Genomic DNA, 23,196 nt, shown 5'->3' with positions numbered 1-23,196 from the left:
GTCATCTTATCAACTTCTCTCAAACCTGATTTTCTTGCCGTCTTTGTTCACAGTGTGTGCTGATGGTGAGTGATGAGTGTTTCATTCCGTTGAGCAGCTTTCACTGTGTGTGGTCTTTTCTCAGTTTGCACTTGGTCCCTGTCAACCTGATTTATGTCATAGTTTGTGTCTACTGCCTTAGAAGGTGCTTTGTTGTTTACTTCTCAAGTACTCAACGTACCTGACTAGGTTGTCTGATGCATTTCTGACTTTTTTTTTCTTGTCATTTTGTTATAGGAATTTGTAACTATAAACATATACTTGAGTCTGATTTTAAATGCTTTTCTTCATTTCTAATTTCAAGTTTGGTTCTAGCCATATCAAGGAGGGCCTGATCATGGAGCAGGGACTGGAGGTGTGCTACTCTATTGAGGAGAACTTCACTATAAGATGATGACAATCCTGGGTGCAGAAACCTTTTCAGTGGTCAAACTAACCTACCATGTTCCCAAACTGACCTCTATGGCTGTAAAACTTGTCAGGAACACCAGAAAGCTTGCAGGCAAGTCAGCATTATTAAATCCCTTATCCACCCTAATATTATCAAGGTGTTTCATACCATCCAGGTAAGAGAGGCCCCCTAACTGTTGATGGAGCAAGAGGAAGATCAACTATACAGCATCCAGGAATATGGGTCTTTAAAGGACAGTGAGGTTTAAAGGATATTTGCCTAGATACTACATGAGGTGCAGTATTGTCACATCAACCACATTGCCCATAGAGACATAAAGGCCAGCAACATTTTGATTGACTGTAGGCCAAGTTGTTTGATTTTTGGCCTGGCTGGTAAAGTCATTCCTGGACACAAGCTAGTGGATTTGATTTCTGTGGTATGCTGCCCTACTGTGCCCCAGAACTCTTCAAAGGAAGTAATATAATATGGGGACCACTCTGTCAATATCTGGAGTTCAAGGATCCTCCTCATCCTCAGGGTGGCCGGACGTGTAGGGAGCACACCCAGAGTTAACTTTGGCTGACTTCTTCCTTATATTTAATCATGGAAGCATTTGCTGGCATCTGTCTTTGTTTTTAGGTAAGACATGATTTATATCCTGCCAAGTTCCTCTGCTTATGCATATGTCCTTGAAAGATTCTCCAAGCCTGAAGGAAATGGCCTTGGTCAAACATAGGTACTGTTTACCATAAACTTGCCACATAATAACTTGTACTCACTGTTTTACTTCCTGGAAATGGTCATGCTTTCTGTTGTTTGCCTTTTAAAAACACTGTTAAAATACACTCACTGCTGTAGCAGTCTTGACCTGCAGCCCTCCCATATCTGTTTCACACATTTTCTTTTTCCCGTTCCTATAATCATCTTCACTCCCTAAGTTGTGATTTTTGTGTTGACTGACATGCTGTCTCTGGCAAGTAGTGCCCAATGTGAAGGCTCAACTATGGGAGATGCAGTGAAGGACACTGCTGGAAGTGGAAAAGTGAAATTGTTGGCAGCAGTGAGTAATTTTTGGGAGTGTAATTCATAGGAACCTTAAATAAGGGAGCTCAGAAAAAGTACGGGGGCTTGAGAAAGATAATGGTTGGAAAACCCAAAAGACATAGGAAAAAGAAAAAGAGAAAATTAGAAAAGAAACAAGAAAAATGGGACAGGGAAAGAGTTGGTTGCTTTTTGTGCACATGCTCAGAGATGTGCTTACAGTATTGCGAGCTAAGGTACGCCAGCAGCAGTTGCTGACATTATTAGATTTTGTAGAGGAAGTATGTCCTTGGTTCCCTGAAGAAGGGACCATAAATTTAGAAACCTAAAGGTTGGACAAGAAGTGCATGGTCACTATGACACCCATCAGCCTGAGAAAATCCTTGTGGATACTTATGGGCTTTAATTAAGGACAACCTGGATACTAGACATGAGAAAGAAAAGGTCCAAGCAATGGTTAATCCTCTAGCAGGGGTCACTGATAATCACAGAGTAAAGACAGTGCGACTAAGCCTACTACCCCTCCTCTTTATGAGGATACTGAAAAAGTGGTAACAACACTGAGAGAGGAGCCTCTTGATCCTGAGGAAAAAGAAGAAAGACTTAGAGGAAGAAGCTTCACAATATCATAACGAGGACTGACCTTGACAGGCTTTTGCAATAACTCGCAGACATAAGGATAAGGATGAACAGAAGGAGCAACTTCACCAAACCACCATACAAGATCTTACCCATCTAATGGGAAAAAAATTAGGAATGTTACAGACTGAAGGAAAGGAGGCTGAGGAGGATATTACCAGGCCTGGTATTATAGCATGAGTAGATCCACCCATGAAGAGACAGGATCCCTTATGATGATGATACGTGGTGTTCCATCTCTATTTAGTAGCTGTATTAGTCAGCCTAATCTCTCCCAAAGCGGCAGCAAATTTCCAGACGTAAATCTGTGGTGACCCAGTGTCTAACCATCAAAGTCCTGCAGCAAGTTCTTTTTCCCTCACTCATCGGTTTGTCTTTGCTTTCCATCCTGATTCCCAGACTAGTCAACAATATACCTGCCTGAGCCAGACATATTTTACAAGCAGAGTTTTCAGTATCGTATGTTCTTCATAGAATAGCCTTTTTGTGAATAGGAGTCTCCTTACCACATGGCAAAAAATGACTAAGATGAGGTTACACTCCTGTAGATTCTTTTCAAATGATGTCTAAGCCAATTTATGTCTCTTAGTAGTTTTTGAAAATTATTTAACATTTTCAATCCATCCTTCCTGATTTGAACTTTTTGAGGCACGAAAAAGTTCAGATATAATTTTTGTCCCAAATAAGAGTAAGGTGGCTCAGTCTGCACCCTTTCTGGAGCTGTTGCTAAGCCTGTTCTTTCAGAGCCTTCTGCAATGCACATAAGCGTCTAGTAGCAGTCCTCCTTGTTTATGTGATAATAAAATAGCATCTCTCTTAGACAGAGACAAGTTTAGAGCTGAGACAAAAGGATGGACCATCTAGAGATTGCCATATCCAGGGATCCATCCCATAATCAGCCTCCAAACGCTGACACCATTGCATACACTAGCAAGATTGTGCTGATAGGACCCAGATATAGCTGTCTCTAGTGAGACTATGCCGGGGCCTAGCAAACACATAAGTGGAAGCTCACAGTCAGCTATTGGATGGATCACAGGGCCCCCAATGGAGAAGCTAGAGAAAATACCCAAGGAGCTAAAGGGATCTGCAACCCTATAGGTGGAACAACATTATGAACTAACCAGTACCCCAGAGCTCTTGATTCTAGCTGCATATGTATCAAAAGATGGCCTAGTCGGCCATCACTGGAAAGAGAGGTGTGGAGAGCTGTGCTGCGAGCAATCACTGTGGAGAGCCGTGCGTGCTGCGAGCAATCGCCATTATAAGATGGCGCTGGCCTCCGCTGTGCCTAACTAGTAAACAAGCCTTGTACGCAGGTGCAAGAACTCACTCCTAGTCACTGCCCATTCTCGGGGAGTAATAGTGGGGTGATTGGCGAGCAACTAATCAGGAGCTGTCATGCCACATCAGGTGCTGAAATGTCATGGCTGAGCGCTATATAAGTGACTCCATTTTCTGGGTTCGGGGTCTTCCTGAGAAGTAAGCAATAAAGCTTTGCCACAGAAGATTCCGGTTGTCCTGAGTATGTTTCTGCCGGTGGGAACAAAAGCTCAGGATAGAGAGGCCCATTGGACTTGCAAAATTTATATGCCCCAGTACAGGGGAACTCCAGGGCCAAAAAGTGGGAATGGGTGGGTAGGGGATTTGGGGGGAGGGTATGGGGGACTTTTGGGATAGCATTGGAAATGTAATTGAAGAAAATATGTAATAAAAAATTTTTAAAAAGAAGTTCATCACATAAGCATTTGTGGCCATTGTTTAACTTCCTGGAATTATTCCTGCTTTCTGTTGCCTGACTTTAAAAGACACTGTGAAAACCTGCTCACTGCTGACATGGTATTGACCTGCAGTGCTCCCATCTCTGTCTCTTGCATCTTCTTTCTCCCTTTCCTATAATCAACCTCACTGCCCCAGTTGCAATTTGCTTACCACCTACTTCCACACAGAATTTCCCAGGCATCCCAAACCCTAGCATTCTCAGGACCATGAGAGTGATGGGATATGAGCTTGAAGAAATTGAGTCTCTGAGAAAGCAAAAATTCAATGGGGTGATGGCAACCTATCTGATTTGCTGACTGACTGGCTGGCTCTGGCACTGGTGGTTGTCATTCCTAGGCAGGTCTTTTGAGGAGGCAAGGTGGTTTATCATTGCTGCAAACTTCAGCATTCCTCACGTTTCCACCGAAGAAACATGACATTTTCAATGTCATCTTTGTCCCAGCAGGAGGTCCACCATCCATTAAATGATGAGGTACACTGTCTTAGTCATGGTTTCTATTCCTGCACAAACATCATGACCAAGAAGCAAGTTGGGGAGGAAAGGGTTTATTCAGCTTACACTTCCATATTGCTGTTCATCACCAAAGGAAGTCAGGACTGGAACTCAAGCAGGTCAGAAAGCAGGAGCTGATGCAGAAGCCATGGAGGGATGTTCTTTACTGGCTTGCTTCTTCTGGCTCACTCAGCCTGCTCTCTTATAGAACCCAAGACTACCAGCCCAGAGATGGTCCCACCCACAAGGGGCCTTTCCCCCTTGATCACTAATTGAGGAAATGCCTTACAGTTGGATCTCATGGAGGCATTTCCTCAACTGAAGTTCCTTTCTCTGTGATAACTCCAGCTGTGTCAAGTTGACACAAAACTAGCCAGTACACACACTCCATAACCAGGGACAGCAAGGCAAGATTACCACCGACTTCCAAAGTTTCCTAGGTACCCCAAGCCCTAGCATTGTCAGGACCATGAGAGTCATGGACTATAAGCTTGAAGAAATCATTGAGCATCTGAGAGACCAAAAATTCAATGAGGAGAGGGCTTGGTTCTACAACACCAGTCACCCAGAAGCAACTGCTCCTGCTACCAATGGGAAAGTCTTGAAAAGCATGCAGCCAGGCCTGGAAAATCTTCACACCTTCCCTGCTTCCTAAGGAGAGCTTCTGAGCCTCTTCTCTCCACCTTCACCTTCTCCTCACCTTCATCTAAGCTCCAGGAGAAGGAGGATAAGTAGAATCCCAGGCTGGTGGCAAAAGGCATGGTGTGTGCTGTCAGTCAAAGAGGACCCAACTCCCCAGCTATCCCAGCTTGGACTGTCCTGTGACTGATTCCCTTGTGGGCAGCAGATTGGAAATTGGTGAGAATTTCTTACAGTCCAAGACTGTGTTATAAGGTAGCTTTGACTGCATGTGTCCAACCATTTCAATTGTTATTCACCTCCTCTCCTAGAGCAGACAAGAATGAGATTACAGTTGACACAAACAGGAATATGTCCTCCTGACATCCCCCAAGAGGAGCTGTGGGGATCCCTGTAGGCAGCTGGGACTATCCCTCAAAGGCTTGTCCACTGGGATACCTTGCAGAAACATACCCTCATGAAGGAAAAGACCATCACCCAGGAAGAGGCTAATAAACTGGAAGAAGCCATCAAGGAATGGCCATCATTCAGGAAGAGACCATTACTAATGAGCAGCCTCAGAATGCAGGCCCCAGCTCCTTCTGGTAACAAGACATCACCACTGGAAGGGAGTGAAGAAAACAATCATGAACTGCCCCCAAAACTTGTGCTGCTGCCTGCCACCACCAAAGAGAAGTCAAGCCTCCTGGAAGAACCTGGCTCCAAAAGAGATATCATGGAGTCACCCACAGGACAAGAGTGGTGCACTTTCTCATTGATTTTATCCATACTGCCTTTGGTTACTTGTGACAAATGTTGAGGGTGCCCCCACTTGTGGCACACTAAGAAACTTAACAATCTGCCACTTTAGAAAGACCAATCCCACAGAAAGCCCTGAAGGGCCACCTCATGCTTGTTGAGGCAGAAGTGAACAGCAGAGATGCTGATCAAAGCAGAGAGAGAAGGTGGTGGGGCTTTGGCCAAAGGAAACAGAGCTCATGGAGAACCAGTGGAGTGCTATGGCCCTGCAGGGCCAGCCAAGTAAGTCCTGTGTGTTTTAAAGTCACTAAGAGCCTCCTTCCTGTGTTTTTCTGCTTTGAACTCTTGAATAGGATAGAATAGCCCCTCAGGGGAACCAGGCCAGATGGCCAGGACTCAAGGTGGTCATAGTCCCCTCTTGCATAAGAAGAGGTGTCCACCCCAGCACAAATCTGCCCAGGTAAGGACCCAGGCAAGAAGGGCTGGCTTTTCACTAGGTCTTGCTCAGAGGGGAGGGCTGAGTGGCAAAAGTTCTCTAAAGTTGTATGTGGAACAGTGGCCCCCTGCCTTGTCCCCAACCCTGCATAAACATCAGAGATTGTTCTATGGGAAATAATTTCCTTTGCTTCTTGTTTCTTGCAGAGAACATGTTCAGGAGGTAGACTTCTCTCCCCCAGAGACTGCTCTCTAGTCAGCCTGTTCTACCTGCCCCAAAATGAGTTCCCAGGTTGAGAATGAGGCCATCAAGTGCCCCTATGGCAGAAAATGCTTAATTTATTCTGAAGGCTGAGGTCGAGTCTATATCAAACTGGGAACTTAGCAATTGCTATAAGAATCAAGGCCAATATTTTCTTTTTCTGTCTTTTAATGAAAGAAAAGAAAACTGAAAATCCAAGGAAGAAAATTATCTGCAGTGAACACAACTCTATTTTCTTTAGGAAAGTCCGATAACTGGTGTGGTGTGTGTGTGCGTGCGTGTGTGTGTGTGTGTGTGTGTGTGTGTGTGTAACCCTTTTGGAGCGTTATTAGCAAACCAGACGCGGCTGCAGACGGGGTGGGGTAAGACTAGATATGACCTTAAAAGCCCTCTTCTCCCACCTCCCACTCAAGAGGACTGTCCTGAGCTCTAGCAACCTGGTGGGCTCCTGGAGGTCAGTGGTGAAGAAAGCTGGTTTGCTTATTGAAAGCCTTTCCCATTCTGGGCAGGAGAGGCCAATGTGACTGGGAAAAGTCTGGCCAAAGTTGCTGAGAAACTTCCCAATCCATCTGATTGAACACACCATGCTGCCTTGCTTCCCACAGAGCCAGGGAGTACAGGTGGACTTTCCCCTGACCCAGTGTGCCAGGAGTTGTGGTGACCAAGAAAACTAAGTATTGCCACTGCTAAAAGGTCTGACATGGAAAGGGCTGAGGGCCAGAACTTTCAGGGACGGGACCTCTTTAGTCTTAAAGGAGAATAAGATTGTCAAAAGGAGGGACTGAAAAAGCTCCTAAGATGCTCAAGGCCTTCTGTCTTAACTGACTTCATTCTTTGGAAAATGTGGCGGTCCCAAGCTCACTTCCTGGGTGGGAGACCAACACAGCAAACTCCAGGCTAATCGCCTCCTGCCACCCATCGCCCCACCCCCAGCCCAGTCCTACCCCACACCTGGGGCAGGTAAGCAGTGGCCAATGGGCAAGTGCTGGGCACTTCACCATCCGGAGCTGCTGCCCAGGCATGGACCTGCAGAACTAGGAGGATCACCGGTAGGGGTCGGTCCTGACGTGACTTGTAAGCATGGTAGTCAGGAAGACCACAGAAGTGGCCCTCGAGGATCTCTCTCCAGGTGGTGTACAGTGGCCCAACTTGGTGTTAGGGCTCTTACAAGCCCCTCGATGCCCTGTGCCTGACTAGTCCCCAAGATGCTAGCGCCAGGGAGTTGGCCGGTGAGGGGAGGGGAGGTTTGCAGGCGTGAGTGCATGTGCTTGGCTTGTTGCACACCCCAAATGGTAGCGCCTGTGCACCTATTATTTCCCAGAACCCTTCCTACCTCACTCTGCTTTGGTGGCCCTGACCATGTTCCAGCCCACAGCTAAGCGGGGCTTCACCATTGAGTCCTTGGTGGCTGTACCGGCTAGTTTTGTGTCAACTTGACACAAGCTGGAGTTATCACAGAGAAAGGAGCTTCAGTTGGGGAAATGTCTCCATGAGATCCAGCTGCAAGGCATTTTCTCAATTAGTGATCAAGGGGGGAGGTCCCCTTGTGGGTGGTGCCATCTCTGGGCTGATAGTCTTGGTTCTATAGGAGAGCAGGCTGAGCAAGCCAGGGGAAGCTAGCCAGTAAGGAACATCCCTCCATGGCCTCTGCATCAGCTCCTGATTTTTGATTTGCTTGAGTTCCAGTCCTGACTTCCTTGGTGATGAACAGCAATGTGGAAGTGTAAGCTGAATAAACTTTTTCCTCCCCAACTGCTTCTTGGTCATGATGTTTGTGCAGGAAAAGAAACCCTAAGACAGTGGTCAAGGATGTTGGCACTGGCGAGATTCCTGGCAGTGGGGACACAGGCTCCCATCCTCTGCTTGTGATAACCTCCTCGGAACTGCTCAGGTCCACAGTGCTCAACTCCCCCATCCCTCAAGCCCCAGCCCTGTGCAGCCTAGGAGGCCTTCATGTGTGGCTTTCCTGCAGCTGCTTCCTACGGTGCCAGCTGCTCGCACTATGGAGGGCCCTAGCTGGTGTTCCTCGAGGCCATGAACCACTAGGCACTGAAGGTGTACCAGGCACACCAGCTGGGCTCCTTGCTGCAACCCCCACACTCCACTCAGCATAGTGATTCTCTGACTTGACCCTTTGGCCTCCACCACAGTTTTGCTCTTAGGGTGCAGAGCCTGGGCTTATGGAAAAAAATATCAACTCCTCTTCTAGTGTGTACCATTGTTGAAACCCTTCCCTTTGTCTTGGATGTCCTTCCACTTCTTAAGAGAAGTTAGATCCAAGCTTAGGATGGGTGTGTGGGGTGTAGCCTAGATTCTCCAGAGAACCTGGTCTGCCTTTGTCTAACCTAAGGAGCTCTCTTGCTTACCTACCATTGGGCTCTGGATACGTAATCTGAAGCTGCGGTCATGTTCCTGAAATTCCACGTTTAATATTCAGGGAAACGGGACATGCATTCTTTTCCCAGGGGCCAGGTTCACACTGTCCAGGGAGAAGCCACAGAACCTATTGCTCTGCAGCTCTCCTGCAGCAGCTCTCAGCTCTCCAATGCAGCGTGTTTTGCTAAGCTTCCTGTGCAACAACTGTCTCCCACCAGACCATGGCCCTCAAATGCAGAGCAATTTACTTTCCTTGGGCTCCAGGATTTGATTAGAAGGCCAAAATGGGGTCTTTGGGTCACTCTTTCTTATATTGAAGCTGGCCTTGTGATACACATGATTCTTGGAGAGGACAGGCCAGTGGTCCTTGGGTGGCAGTGGCAACCTGGTCTCTTGGACATGAGATTTGTGACCCACTTCTAGCTACCCCTGAACAGTTTTGGTCAGACTAGCTTCCATTTCAGGCACTAATTCTGAGGGCAAGAGGGCAGTTGACTATTGGAACCCGTACTCTGCAAAATTTCTACCCCTAACTTCCAGAGTGATGTGGCCTAAGACGGCTCTGGGTTAGGGGGTACAGACCCACTAAGTCCTTGCTCTCATATGGCAGGAAGGAAACCAGAGAGACTTCTGCTTTCTAGTTCCTGCCCCAGAGGTTTGAACTGGCCAGAGCATAGACTGAGCGCTCACATTTAATCTGGGCCTCCTGAACCCTGAAGGGCAATGAGATCCACATCCCCTACAACTCTGGGGACTCCAGGCCAGGTCTTGGCAGCAGAGCAAGAAGAAGGGATTTCTCCAAAAGGATGAAAGTCTGGCACACACGCGTGTGGGTAGCAGTGGCAGCTCATTTCTAACCAGGGCTCCACAGGTGATCTGAGATTTGGGGGTGGGGGAGGGGCGTAATAACTACCAGCACCCCAACAGCCTAAAGTACACAAAGCTAAAGGCAAATGCAGACACTCGTGTTTGCTTGTTGTTTCTATGTGTGCATGCATGCCTGTGTTTCTATGTGTGCATGCATGCCTGTGTTCCTTGTTTCTATGTGTGCATGCATGCCTGTGGAGGGCAGAGGTGACCTCTGGGTTGTGGATCCCTGGGTACCACTCACCTGGGATTTCTGAGACAGAATGAGACCTCATGCTAGGCTTCCTAGCTAGTGAGCCCCAGAGCTCACCTGTCCTTTCCTCCCTAGAGGTAGGATTACAAGCACAACCCACCATACCCGGCTTCTAATGTGTGTGTTCTTGGGATCAAACTCTGGTCCTTAAGGTTGTGCAGCAAGCACTTGGCCGTCTGAGTTATCTTCCCGGCCCTGAAAAGGATTCCACACTTTAGTAATTGTTGGATATCGTAGAGCATGCTTGTCCTCTCAGACTCTGAGAAGAGCAGGCAGGAAGATCGGGAGTTCAGGACCATCCTTGACTACACAGTGAGTTCCAGGGCAGCCTGAGCTACAGGAGCCTGTTGTGGATGGCCCTGGTGATGCCTGCATTTTGATGCTAATTCTGCTTTCCCTGATGGAGCTGCCTGGAATGAGGAATGAGTCATGTACTCAGGTGACTTCTTGTGAACCTTCCCCCTAATGAATAAAGGGACCAATCACTGGGCAAGTAGGCGGTACTTCCGGGTTGAACTGAGGAAAAGAAGAAGCAGGAGAGAGTTAGGGTCTTTTTGGGCCAGGATAGCAAGAGGGCAAGATGTAGCTACGAGTGTCTCCTGGCTTATATAGCAAATCCTGGTGGATTCACCGCCAGGGGATTTAGATTTAATACGGCTTACAAGATTAGGATTTTAGTTGTTATGCCCAGAGATTGAGTTACTATTGTTTCTGAACTAAGTTTGTGTGGCATTTTCCTTCACACAGCATTTTGACTGGGTTCATGAGAGAAAGATATGGTGCTAAAGCATGGGTTTGCCAGATGTGCACCACAAAGGCTGTGGGGGTTTTGAAGCATGGGGCTGGCATGACATCGACAGGTCAAGGCTGTATATTCTGTAATAAACAGAGGCTTTTCCCCCCTTTCTCCTCTATAAGTTTTAGTGTCTCTGGTTTTATGTGGAGCTCCTTGATCCACTTAGACTTGAGCTTTGGACAAGGAGATAAGAATGGATCAATTCGAGACTATGCCGGGGCCTAGCAAACACAGAAGTGGATGCTCACAGTCAGCTATTGGATGGATCACAGGGCTCCCAATGGAGAAGCTAGAGAAAGTACCCAAGGAGCTAAAGGGATCTGCAACCCTATAGTTGGAACAACATGATGAACTAACCAGTACCCCGGAGCTCTTGTCTCTAGGTGCATATGTATCGAAAGATGGCCTAGTAGGCCATCACTGGAAAGAGAGGTCCATTGGACTTGCAAACTTTATATGCCCCAGTACAGGGGAATGCCAGAGCCAAAAGAATGGGAATGGGTGGGTAGGGAAGTGGTGGGGGGGTATGGGGGACTTTTGGGATAGCATTGGAAATGTAATTGAGGAAAATACGTAATAAAATAAATAAATTAATTAATTAATTAATTAAATAAAATAAAGAAATACTAGAAAAAAGAAAAAAAAAAGAATGGATCAATTCGCATTCTTCTACATGATAACCACCAGTTGTGCCAGCACTAACAGCACCTCATTCTTTTGTTTTGTTAGTTACATTTTATTTTTTAAATTTTATTTCATTTACATTTCCAATGCTATCCCAAAAATCCCCCACACGCTCCCCCACCCACTTTCCCACGCACCCACTCCCACTTCTTGGCCCTGGCATTACCCTGTACAGAGGCAGATAAAGTTTGCATGACCAATGGGCCTCTCTTTTCACTGATGGCCGACTAGGCCATCTTCTGCTACATATGCAGCTAGAGACACGAGCTCTGGGGAGTACAGGGTAGTTCATATTGTTATTCCACCTATAGGGTTGTAGACCCCTTTAGCTCCTTGGTTGCTTTCTCTAGCTCCTCCATTGGGGGCCCTGTGATCCATCCAATAGCTGACTGTTAGCATCCACTTCTGTGTTTGCTAGACCCTGGCATAGTCTCACAAGAGACAGCTATATCTGGGTCCTTTCAGCAAAATCTTGCTAGTGTATGCAATGGTGTCAGCGTTTGGAGGCTGATTATGGGATGGATCCCTGGATATGGCAATCACTAGATGGTCCATCCTTTTGTCTCAGCTCCAAACTGTGTCTCTGTAACTCCTTCGATGGGTGTTTTGTTCCCAATTCTAAGAAGGGGCAAAGTGTCCACACTTTGGTCTTCATTCTTCTTGAGTTTCATGTGTTTAGCAAATTGTATATTATATCTTGGGTATTCTAAGTTTCTGGGCTAATATTCACTTATCAGTGAGTACATATTGTGTGAGTTCTTTTGTGATTGGGTTACCTCACTCAGGATGATGCCCTCCAGGTCCATCCATTTGCCTAGGAATTTCATAAATTCATTCTTTTTAGTAGCTGAGTAGTACTCTATTGTGTAAATGTACCACATTTTCTGTATCCATTTCTCTGTTGAGGGGCATCTGGGTTCTTTCCAGCTTCTGGCTATTATAAATAAGGCTACTATGAACATAGTGGAGCATGTGTCCTTCTTACCGGTTGGAACATCTTATTTTCTGAGGAACCACCAGACTGATTTCCAGAGTGATTGTACAAGCTTGCAATCCCACCAACAATGAAGGAGTGTTCCTCTTTCTCCACATCCTCGCTAGCATCTGCTGTCACCTGAATTTTTGATCTTAGCCATTCTGACTGGTATGAGGTGGAATCTCAGGGTTGTTTTGATTTGCATTTCCCTGATGATTAAGGATGTTGAACATTTTTTCAGGTGCTTCTCAGCCATTCAGTATTCCTCAGGTGAGAATTCTTTGTTTAGCTCTGAGCCCCATTTTTTAATGGGGTTATTTGATTTTCTGGAGTCCACCTTCTTGAGTTCTTTATATATATTGGATATTAGTCCCCTATCTGATACAGGATAGGTAAAGATCCTTTCCCAATCTGTTGGTGGCCTTTTTATCTTATTGTCGGTGTCTTTTGCCTTGCAGAAGCTTTGCAGTTTTATGAGGTCCCATTTGTTGATTCTCGATCTTACAGCACAAGCCATTGCTGTTCTATTCAGGAATTTTTCCCCTGTACCCATATCTTCGAGGCTTTTCCCTACTTTCTCCTCTATAAGTTTCAGTGTCTCTGGTTTTATGTGGAGTTCTTTAATCCACTCAGATTTGACCTTAGTACAAGGAGATAGGAATGGATCAATTCGAATTCTTCTACATGATAACCGCCAGTTGTGCCAGCACCATTTGTTGAAAATACTGTCTTTTTTCCACTGGATGGTTTTTGCTCCCTTATCAAAGATTAAGTGACCATAGGTGTGTGAGTTCATTTCTGGGTCTTCAGTTCTATTCCATTGGTCTACTTGTCTGTCGCTATACCAGTACCATGCAGTTTTTATCACAATTGCTCTGTAGTACTGCTTTAGGTCAGGCATGGTGATTCCACCAGAGGTTCTTTTATCCTTGAGAATAGTTTTTGCTATCCTAGGTTTTTTGTTATTCCAGATGAATTTGCAGATTGCCCTTTATAATTCATTGAAGAATTGAGTTGGAATTTTGATGGGGATTGCATTGAATCTGTAGATTGCTTTTGGCAAGATAGCCATTTTTACTATATTGATCCTGCCAATCCATGAGCACGGGAGATCTTTCCATCTTCTGAGATCTTTAATTTCTTTCTTCAGAGACTTGAAGTTCTTGTCATATAGATCTTTCACTTCCTTAGTTAGACTCGCACCAAGGCATTTTATATTATTTGTGACTATTGAGAAGGGTGTTGTTTCCCTAACTTCTTTCTCAGCCTGTTTATCCTTTGTGTACAGAAAGGCCATTGACTTGTTTGAGTTAATTTTATATCCAGCTACTTCATTGAAGCTTTTTATCAGGCTTAGGAGTTCTCTGGTGGAATTTTTAGGGTCACGTATATATACTATCATATCATCTGCAAAAAGTGATATTTTGACTTCTTCCTTTCCAAATTGTATCCCCTTGATCTCCTTTTGTTGTCAAATTGCTCTGGCTAGGACTTTAAGTACAATGTTGAATAGGTAGGGAGAAAGTGGGCAGCCTTGTCTAGTCCCTGATTTTAGTGGGATTGCTTCCAACTTCTCACCACTTACTTTGATGTTGGCTACTGGTTTGCTGAAGATTGCTTTTATCATGTTTAGGTATGGGCCTTGAATTCCTGATCTTTCCAAGATTTTTATCATGAATGGGTGTTGGATTTTGTCAAATGCTTTCTCTGCGTCTAATGAGATGATCATGTGGTTTTTGTCTTTGAGTTTGTTTATATACTGGATTACGTTGGTGGATTTCTATATATTGAACCATCCCTGCATCCCTGGGATGAAACCTACTTGGTCAGGATGGATGATTGTTTTGATGTGTTCTTGGATTCGGTTAGCAAGAACTTTATTGAGGATTTTTGCATCAATATTCATAATAAGGGATATTGGTCTGAAGTTCTCTATCTTTGTTGGGTCTTTCTGTGGTTTAGGTATCAGAGTAATTGTGGCTTCATAGAATGAGTTAGGTAGAGTACCTTCTGTTTCTATTTTGTGGAATAGTTTGTGAAGAACTGGGATTAGATCTTCTTTGAAGGTCTGATAGAACTCTGCACTAAACCCATCTGGTCCTGGGCTTTTTTTTTTTTTTTGGTTGGGAGACTCTTAATGACTGTTTCTATTTCTTCAGGGGATATAGGACTGTTTAGATCATTAACCTGATCTTGATTTAACTTTGGTACCTGGTATCTGTCTAGAAACTTGTCCATTTCATCCAGGTTCTCCAGTTTTGTTGAGTATAGCCTTTTGTAGAAGGATCTGATGGTGTTTTGCATTTCTTCAGGATCTGTTATGTCTCCTCTTTCATTCCTGATTTTGTTAATTAGGATGCTTTCCCTGTGCCCTCTAGTGAGTCTGGATAAGGGTTTATCTATCTTGTTGATTTTCTCAAAGAACCAGCTCCTCGATTGGTTGATTCTTTGAATAGTTCTTGTTTCCACTTGGTTGATTTCACCCCTGAATTTGATTATTTCCTGCTGTATACTCCTCTTGTGTGAATTTGCTTCCGTTTGTTCTAGAGCTTTTAGGTGTGTTGTCAAGCTGCTAGTGTGTGCTCTCTCTAGTTTCTTTTTGGAGGCACTCAGAGCTATGAGTTTTCCTCTTAGAAATGCTTCCATGTGTCCCATAAGTTTGGGTATGTTGTGGCTTCATTTTCACTAAACTCTAACTCTTAATTTCTTTCTTTATTCCTTCCTTGACCAAGGTATCATTGAGAAGAGTGTTGTTCAGTTTCCACGTGAATGTTGGCTTTCTATTATTTATGTTGTTATTGATGATCAGCCTTAGTCCATGGTGATATGATAGGATGCATGGGACAATTTCAATATTTTTGTATCTGTTGAGGCCTGTTTTGTGACCAATTATGTGGTCATTTTGGAGAAGGTACCATGAGGTGCTGAGAAAAAGGTATATCCTTTTGTTTTAGGATAAAATGTTCTGTAGATATCTGTTAGATCCATTTGTTTCATAACTTCTGTTAGTTTCACTGTGTCCCTCTTTAGTTTCTGTTTCCATGATCTGTCCATTGGTGAAAGTGGTGTGTTGAAGTCTCCCACTATTATTGTGTGAGGTGCAATGTGTGCTTTGAGCTTTACTAAAGTTTCTTTAATGAATGTGGCTGCCCTTGTATTTGGAGCATAGATATTCAGAATTGAGAGTTCCTCTTGGAAGATTTTACCTTTGATGAGTATGAAGTGCCCCTCCTTGTCTTTTTTGATGACTTTGGGTTGGAAGTCGATTTTATTAGATATTAGAATGGCTACTCCAGCTTGTATCTTCAGACCATTTGCTTGGAAAACTGTTTTCCAGCTTTTCATTCTGAGGTAGTGTCTTTTTTCCCTGAGATGGGTTTCCTATAAGCAGCAAAATGTTGGGTCCTGTTTGTGTAGCCAGTCTGTTAGTCTATGTCTTTTTATTGGGGAGTGAGTCCATTGATATTAAGAGATATTAAGGAAAAGTAATTGTTCCTTCCTATTATTTTTGTTAACGTTGGCATTCTGTTCTTATGGCTGTCTTCTTTTAGGTTAGTTGAAGGATTACTTTGTTTTTTCTAGGACGTGGTTTCCGTCCTTGTATTGTTTTTTTTTTTCTTTAATTATCCTTTGAAGTGCTGGATTCGTGGAAAGATATAGTGCGAACTTGGTTCTGTCGTGGAATACTTTGGTTTCTCCATCTACAATAATTGAAAGTTTGGCTGGGTAAAGTAGCCTGGGCTGGCATTTGTGTTCTTTTAGTGTCTGTATAACATCTGTCCAGGATCTTCTGGTTTTCATAGTCTCTGGTGAAAAATCTGATGTTATTCTGATAGGCCTGCCTTTATATGTTACTTGATCTTTTTCCCTTACTGCTTTTAATATTCTATCTTTATTTAGTGCATTTGTTGTTCTGATTATTATGTGTCTGGAGGAATTTCTTTTCTGGTCCAGTCTATTTGGAGTTCTGTAGGCTTCTTGTATGTTCATGGGCATCTCTTTCTTTAGGTTTGGGAAGTTTTCTTCTATAATTTTGTTGAAGATATTTGCTGGCCCTTTGAGTTGAAACTCTTCATTCTCATCTACTCCTATTATTCATGGGTTTGGTCTTCTCATTGTGTCCTGGATTTCCTGGATGTTTTGAGTTAGGATCTTTATGCATTTTGTATTTTCTTTGATTGTTGTGCCAATGTTCTCTATGGAATCTTCTGCATCTGAGATTCTCTCTTCCATCTCTTGTATTCTTTTGCTGATGTTCCCATCTATGGTTCCAGATTTCTTTCCTAGGGTTTCTATCTCCAGCGTTGCCTCACTTTGGGTTTCTTTATTGTGTCTACTTCCCTTTTTAGGTCTAGTATGGTTTTGTTCATTTCCATCACATGTTTGGATGTGTTTTCTTGTTTTTCTATAAGGACTTGCAACTCTTTAGCCGTGTTTTCCTGTATTTCTTTAAGTGAGTTATTAAAGACCTTCTTGATGTCTTCTACCATCATCATGAGATATGCCTTTAAATCCGGGTCTAGGTTTTCGGGTGTGTTGGGGTGCCCTGGACTGGCTGAGGTGGGAGTACTGGGTTCTGATGATGGTGAGTGGTCTTGGTTTTTGTTAGTAAGATTCTTATGTCTGCCTTTTGCCATCTGGTAAACTCAGGAGTCAGTTTTTATAGTTGTCTCTGGTTAGAGCATGTTCCTGTTGTGATTCTGTTATTCTCTTATCAGCAGACTGGGGAGACTAGCTCTCTCCTGAGCTTCAGTGGTTAGAGCACTCTCTGTAGGCAGGCTCTCCTCTTTCAGGGAAGGTGCACAGATATCTGGCATTCAGACTTGCCTCCTGGCAGAAGATGAAGGCCCGAAACAGGACCTGTCCCAGAAGCTGTTAGCTTCTGTGGTCCACACTCTCACCTGTGCAGACTAGTCTCGGTGGGGTCCGGGATCCAAGATGTCTCCCGCAGATGCTCAGGCAAAGCCCTCTCATTCTTGAATTCAAAAAAGAAATTGACCATCTTACATCCAGGTGAGGTTGTACAATTACTGTCCAGAAAAAGGACACACTATTCGGAATAGCTGACTGATTATCTCTGCTAAGACAGAATGATCAATCCTTCATAATTCTGCATTACAAAGGTCTGTAAGATGTTCCTGGGCCAAACAGCCATAGACTTATGCTCCAACGTGTTGAGAAACAGGGGACTGTGTAGGTAGGCAGACATCTCTACAATTTGTTTCAGGATTGGAAGCTGTGTTCCTATATTTTCAGGTAAATTTTATGTTGCTCTTGGAATTCTGGCAGGATTGAAGAGTTACCATACTCTTAGCCAACCCAAGCTATTCAGAATTAAGAGAAAATATATTATTTGAGAAGATGGTTTTCAGACAGTATACAAGACAAACCAGGACCTAACAGGTGTAGAATTATAAGCCTTTTTAAGTTAGGATAGATGGCAGAGTGCTTTATTTAATTGACAAAAATGATGGACAGGGTGTTAGGTGTATCTTATACTTAATAAATTAAAGAATGGTAATAGTTGTGCTCAATTTATATCTGAGAGAAAAAGCCTTTTAATTGGACAAAAAGAAGGAAATGTAGATTGCTGAATGTAAGCAGGTAAGGTCAATGAAATCCTAGATTAGGCTAGAGACTCTGATTGGGCAGTGGAAAAAAGAAGGCAGAGTCGAAAAGTTTTATAGAGGGGATAGACAGAGGAGAGAGACAGAGATAAGATGTAACATATAGAAGATGATGAACTGGATCCACCTGGCCTGAAATAGCCATAGGTAGCTATGGATATCATAGAAGAGCAATAGAGTAGGGCACATTTGAACCACTCTACATGTGCAGCTTGTATCAATATCAATTGAGTTTTGAGTTCTTTGTGTGGGCATTTGGGGAGTTACGAATTTACTATTATAAATCTGGCTGGTAAATTATAAGCCTCTGGAGTTTTCATTTTATGGAGTTAGCAGGACACGGATGGCCTGGGAAGATATGAGCAATTTGGCAGCAGCAAACCTAGGAAGACCATGGCTTGTGGCTCCCAGTGGGGGAGGGGAAACAGCATTGTAGGGGTGTAGCCTGCAATAGCCTGGATTGTTTTAAATTATTACACGCTACATGGTTACAGAGAGAAAGGGGGAGGGAAGGAGGGAGAGAGAGAGGGAAGCAGGGCCATACACACAGAGAGACAGAGACAGAGACAGCCTGCCTGTGCAGCTGAGGCCCCAGCTTTCCAAATAAAAGGGATTATTTCCAACAAGGCTAATGGTGGCTGCATGAGCAAAAGCCATCTGTGTTTGTGTGCATGTTTGTGTGCATGTGCATGTGTGTAGGTGTACATGTGAACGTATGAGTGTGTGGCTTCTTCCATCATAAAAGTCTGTCTTACTGTGCCTCAGGATCTTGCTTTCCTCTCTGGGTTCCCTGTTTCTGGCTCTTTCTCCATCGTGGTTTGCTCACCTATCCCAGTTTTTTATCCTTACCAGGCCTAGTTTCCTTTCTGTGTCTGATGCTCCAGCGAGCTAAGAGGTATTTCCTTTCTAACTTTGTCCTTGGTCACTTTTGAGTCTCATATCAGTCTTAGTAGCACAAGAAAGGGCTCAGGTGGTAAAACACTTGTTGCTCAAACATTAAGACCTGCCTGAGTTCAGGTCTCTAGCAGTCTTGTTAAAAAGCTGGGTGCAGTGGTACAAGTCTGTAATTCCAGTGCTGAGGAGGTAAAGACAGGAAGAACCCTGTTCAGCCAGTGTAGCTGAATTGGTGAGCTTTAGGTTCACTGAGAGACCCTGTCTTAGTCAGGGTTTCTATTCCTGCACAAACATCATGACCAAGAAGCAAGTTGGGGAGGAAAGGGTTTATTTGGCTTACACTTCCATGCTGCTGTTCATCACCAAAGGAAGTCAGGACTGGAACTCAGACAGGTCAGGGAGCAGGAGCTGATACAGAGGCCATGGAGGGATGTTCTTTACTGGCTTGCCTCCCCTGGCTTACTCAGCCTACTCTCTTATAGAACCAAGACTATCAGCCCAGGGATGGTCCCACCCACAAGAGGGGCCTTTCCCCCTTGATCACTAATTGAGAAAATGCCTTACAGTTGGATCTCATGGAGGCATTTCCTCAACTGAAGCTCCTTTCTCTGTGATAACTCCAGCTGTGTCAAGTTGACACAAAAATAGCCAGTACAATTGACCCCTTGTCAACTTGACACACAAACACATCACTAGTAAGCCTCAACCCTTACATTCTTATTCATCCCCAAGATCTAAATAACTTTAAAAGTCCCACAGTCTTTACATATTCTTAAATTTTCAATCTCTTTAAAATATCCATCTCTTTTAAAATCCAAAGTCTTTTTACAATTAAAAGTCTCTTAACTGTGGGCTCCACTAAAACAGTTTCTTCCTTCAAGAGGGAAAATATCAGGGCACAGTCACAATCAAAGCAAAAATCAATCTCCAACTGTCCAAAGTCTGGGATCCAACTCACAATCTTCTGGGCTCCTCCAAGGGCTTGGGTCACTTCTCCAGCCATGCCCTTTGTAGCACACACGTCATCCTCTGGGTTCCAGATGCCTGTACTCCACTGCTGCTGCTGCTCTTGGTGGTCATCTCGTGGTACTGGCATCTCCAAAACACTGCATGACCCCTTCAGTCCTGGGCCTTCAATTACAACTGGGGCTGCACCTTCACCAATGGCCTTCAATGGCCTCTCACAGTGCCGAGCCTCAGCTGCTCTGCATGACCCCTTCATGCCTTCAAAACCAGTACCACCTGGGTGACCCTTACACATTACCAAGTCCCACTGCAGAAGGAGTACAACCTTGCCTATCTCTGGAAGACAGCCTCTTTGTGCTTTCAGAAAACACTTCCCAGAAGATGTCACCTCAACGATGCTGGTCTCTTCTTAATCACCGCTAATTTCTTAGCTCCAGCTAACCAGCATCAATAGTCCCAGTAATGCAAAGTTTTTGCTTTAGTAGTTCTGGTATCTTGTTAATCACAGCTGATTCTTCAGCCCCAGCTAACCAAAACTACAAAATCTTCACAATAAAAACAGCAATGGCCCTGAAGAGAGTCTTTAATTTTCCCTCTGAAATTTCGCAAACCAGGCCTCCATCTTCTGCACTGTTCTCAGCATTATCTTCCAAGCTCCTACACAACATCTGACAGAGCTCTTAACAACGAATGGATCTTCAAGCCCAAAGTTCCAAAGTCCTTCCACAGTCCTCCCCAAAACATGGTCAAGTTGTCACAGGAATACCCCACTCCTGGTACCAATTTGTCTTAGTCAGGGTTTCTATTCCTGCACAAACATCATGACCAAGAAGCAAGTTGGGGAGGAAAGGGTTTATTTGGCTTACACTTCCATGCTGCTGTTCATCACCAAAGGAAGTCAGGACTGGAACTCAGACAGGTCAGGGAGCAGGAGCTGATACAGAGGCCATGGAGGGATGTTCTTTACTGGCTTGCCTCCCCTGGCTTACTCAGCCTACTCTCTTATAGAACCAAGACTATCAGCCCAGGGATGGTCCCACCCACAAGAGGGGCCTTTCCCCCTTGATCACTAATTGAGAAAATGCCTTACAGTTGGATCTCATGGAGGCATTTCCTCAACTGAAGCTCCTTTCTCTGTGATAACTCCAGCTGTGTCAAGTTGACACAAAAATAGCCAGTACAGACCCTATGTCAAAAAATGTGAAAGGAAGATACCTGACTATAACGTCTGGTCTCCATATATATGTATACATATATATGTGTTGTGTGTGCATTTATATATATATTCCATAAACCACACACACAATACATGCACACACTCACAGAAAAACCTAATTCTCTTCCAGAAAACAATGCATTGTGCTGTCCAGTTGCATGGGGTTCTCTCTGGTAGCCACTCACTCATCTTTCAGAAAATCTTAGGAAATGTCTTTGGTATCCTGAGTCTAGTTAAATGTTATATAAAAAAACACCAACCCCCTTCCAATCTGGGCCAGTGCCCTGAATAGACCTTGGGCACGAACTCCATAGCCAGTCCCACAACATCCAGAGGAAGATCCACTCCCAGGCATTCTAACACTCCCAGGATCATAGGATCAAAAGTGAGGAGGACACAACACTTACCCCAACACCAGAAGAAACTGGGACCAGTGAGACCAGGAACTCCACCTGACAAGTGGCATGGGTTCCTTCCTGTCTAGGCCGGTGCCCTGAGCAGACTTTGGGCACAAACTCTGCAGCCAGTCCCACAATACCCAGAGGAAGCTCCACTCCCGGGTGCTCTAATACACCCAGGTCCAAAAGATGACAGGATCCCAGGAGCTTGGACACACCAGGATCTCAGGGTCCCAGAGACAGCTTTACACCCAGGAGCTCTGACACACCTAAGATCTCAGGATCCCAGAATCACAGGATCACAGAGACAGGTAGACTCTGAGGATGTCTGACACAACCAGAATCACAGGAAGGACAGGCTCCAGTCAGATATAGCAAAAGCAGGTAGCACTAGAGATAAGCAGATGTTGGGAGGCAAGTTAAGAACATAAGCAACAGAAACCAAGGTTATTTGATATCAGAACCTAATTCTCCCACCAGAGCAAGCCTGGATACACCATCACACTGGGAAAGTAAGATTCAGATCTAAAGTCACTTCTCATGATGAAGATAGAGGACTTTAAGAAGGACATAAGTAACTCCCTTAAAGAAATACTGGAAAACACAAGTAAACAGCTAGAAGCCCTTTAAGAAGAAACACACACAAAAAAAAAATCCCTTAAAGAATTACAGGAAATAACAAACAGGTAAAGGAAGTGAACAAAACCATCCAAGATCTAAAAATGGAAATAGAAACAATAAAGAAATCAGAAAGGGAGACAGCCTTGGAGTTAGAAAAGCTAGGAAAGGGATCAGGAGTCATAGATGCAAGCATCACCAACAGAATACAAGAGATAGAAGAGAGAATCTCAAGTGCAAAAGATACCATAGAAAACATTGACACAAAAGTCAAAGAAAATGCAAAAAGCAAAATCTAACCCAAAACATCTAGAAAATCCAGGACACAATGAGAAGACCAAACCTAAGGACAATAGGTATAGAAGAGAGTGAAGATTCCCAACTCAAAGGGCTAGTAAATATTTTCAACAAAATTGTAGAAGAAAACTTCTCTAACCTAAAGAAAGAGATGTCCATGAACATACAAGAAGCCTACAGAACTCCAAATAGACTGGACCAGAAAAGAAATTCCTCCCGTCACATAATAATCAAAACACCAAATGCACTAAACAAAGAAAGAATATTAAAAGGGAAAAAGGTCAAGTAACATATAAAGGCAGACTTTTCACCAGAGACTATGAAAGCCAGAAGATACTGGGAAGATGTCATACAGACCCTAAAAGAACACAAATGTCAGCCTAGGCTGCTATACCCAGCAAAACTCTCAATCACCACAGATGGAGAAACCAAGATATTCCATAACAAAACCAAATTTACACAATACCTTTCCACAAATCCAGCTCTAGAAAGGATAATAGATGGAAAACACCAACACAAGGAGGAAAACTACACCCTAGAAAAGGCAAGAAAGTAATCTTTCAACAAACTTAAAAGAAGATAGCCACACAGACATAATTCCACCTCTAACAACAAAAATAACAGGAAGTAACAATCACTTTTTCTTACTATCTCTTAACATCAATGGACTCAATTCCCCAAAAAAGACATAGACTTACTGGATATGTAAACAGGACCCAGCATTTTGCTCCATACAGGAAACACACCTCAGTGACAAAGGCAGACT

The 23,196-nt window shown here is 44.0% G+C and overlaps 1 pseudogene; it reads left to right on the top strand.

The window, feature by feature from the left end:
- Positions 1 to 376: 376 nt before the first annotated feature.
- Positions 377 to 917, top strand: LOC110295673 (sperm motility kinase X-like; annotated as a pseudogene).
- The last annotated feature ends 22,279 nt before the right edge of the window (positions 918 to 23,196 follow it).

The sequence above is a fragment of the Mus caroli genome, unplaced genomic scaffold, assembly GCF_978045245.1.
Source record: "Mus caroli unplaced genomic scaffold, Mus_caroli_1 scaffold_7, whole genome shotgun sequence".
Taxonomy (NCBI): Eukaryota; Metazoa; Chordata; class Mammalia; order Rodentia; family Muridae; genus Mus; species Mus caroli.
The sequence above is the reverse complement of the archived record's forward strand: the minus strand, read 5'-3'. Positions and strand labels throughout refer to the sequence as shown.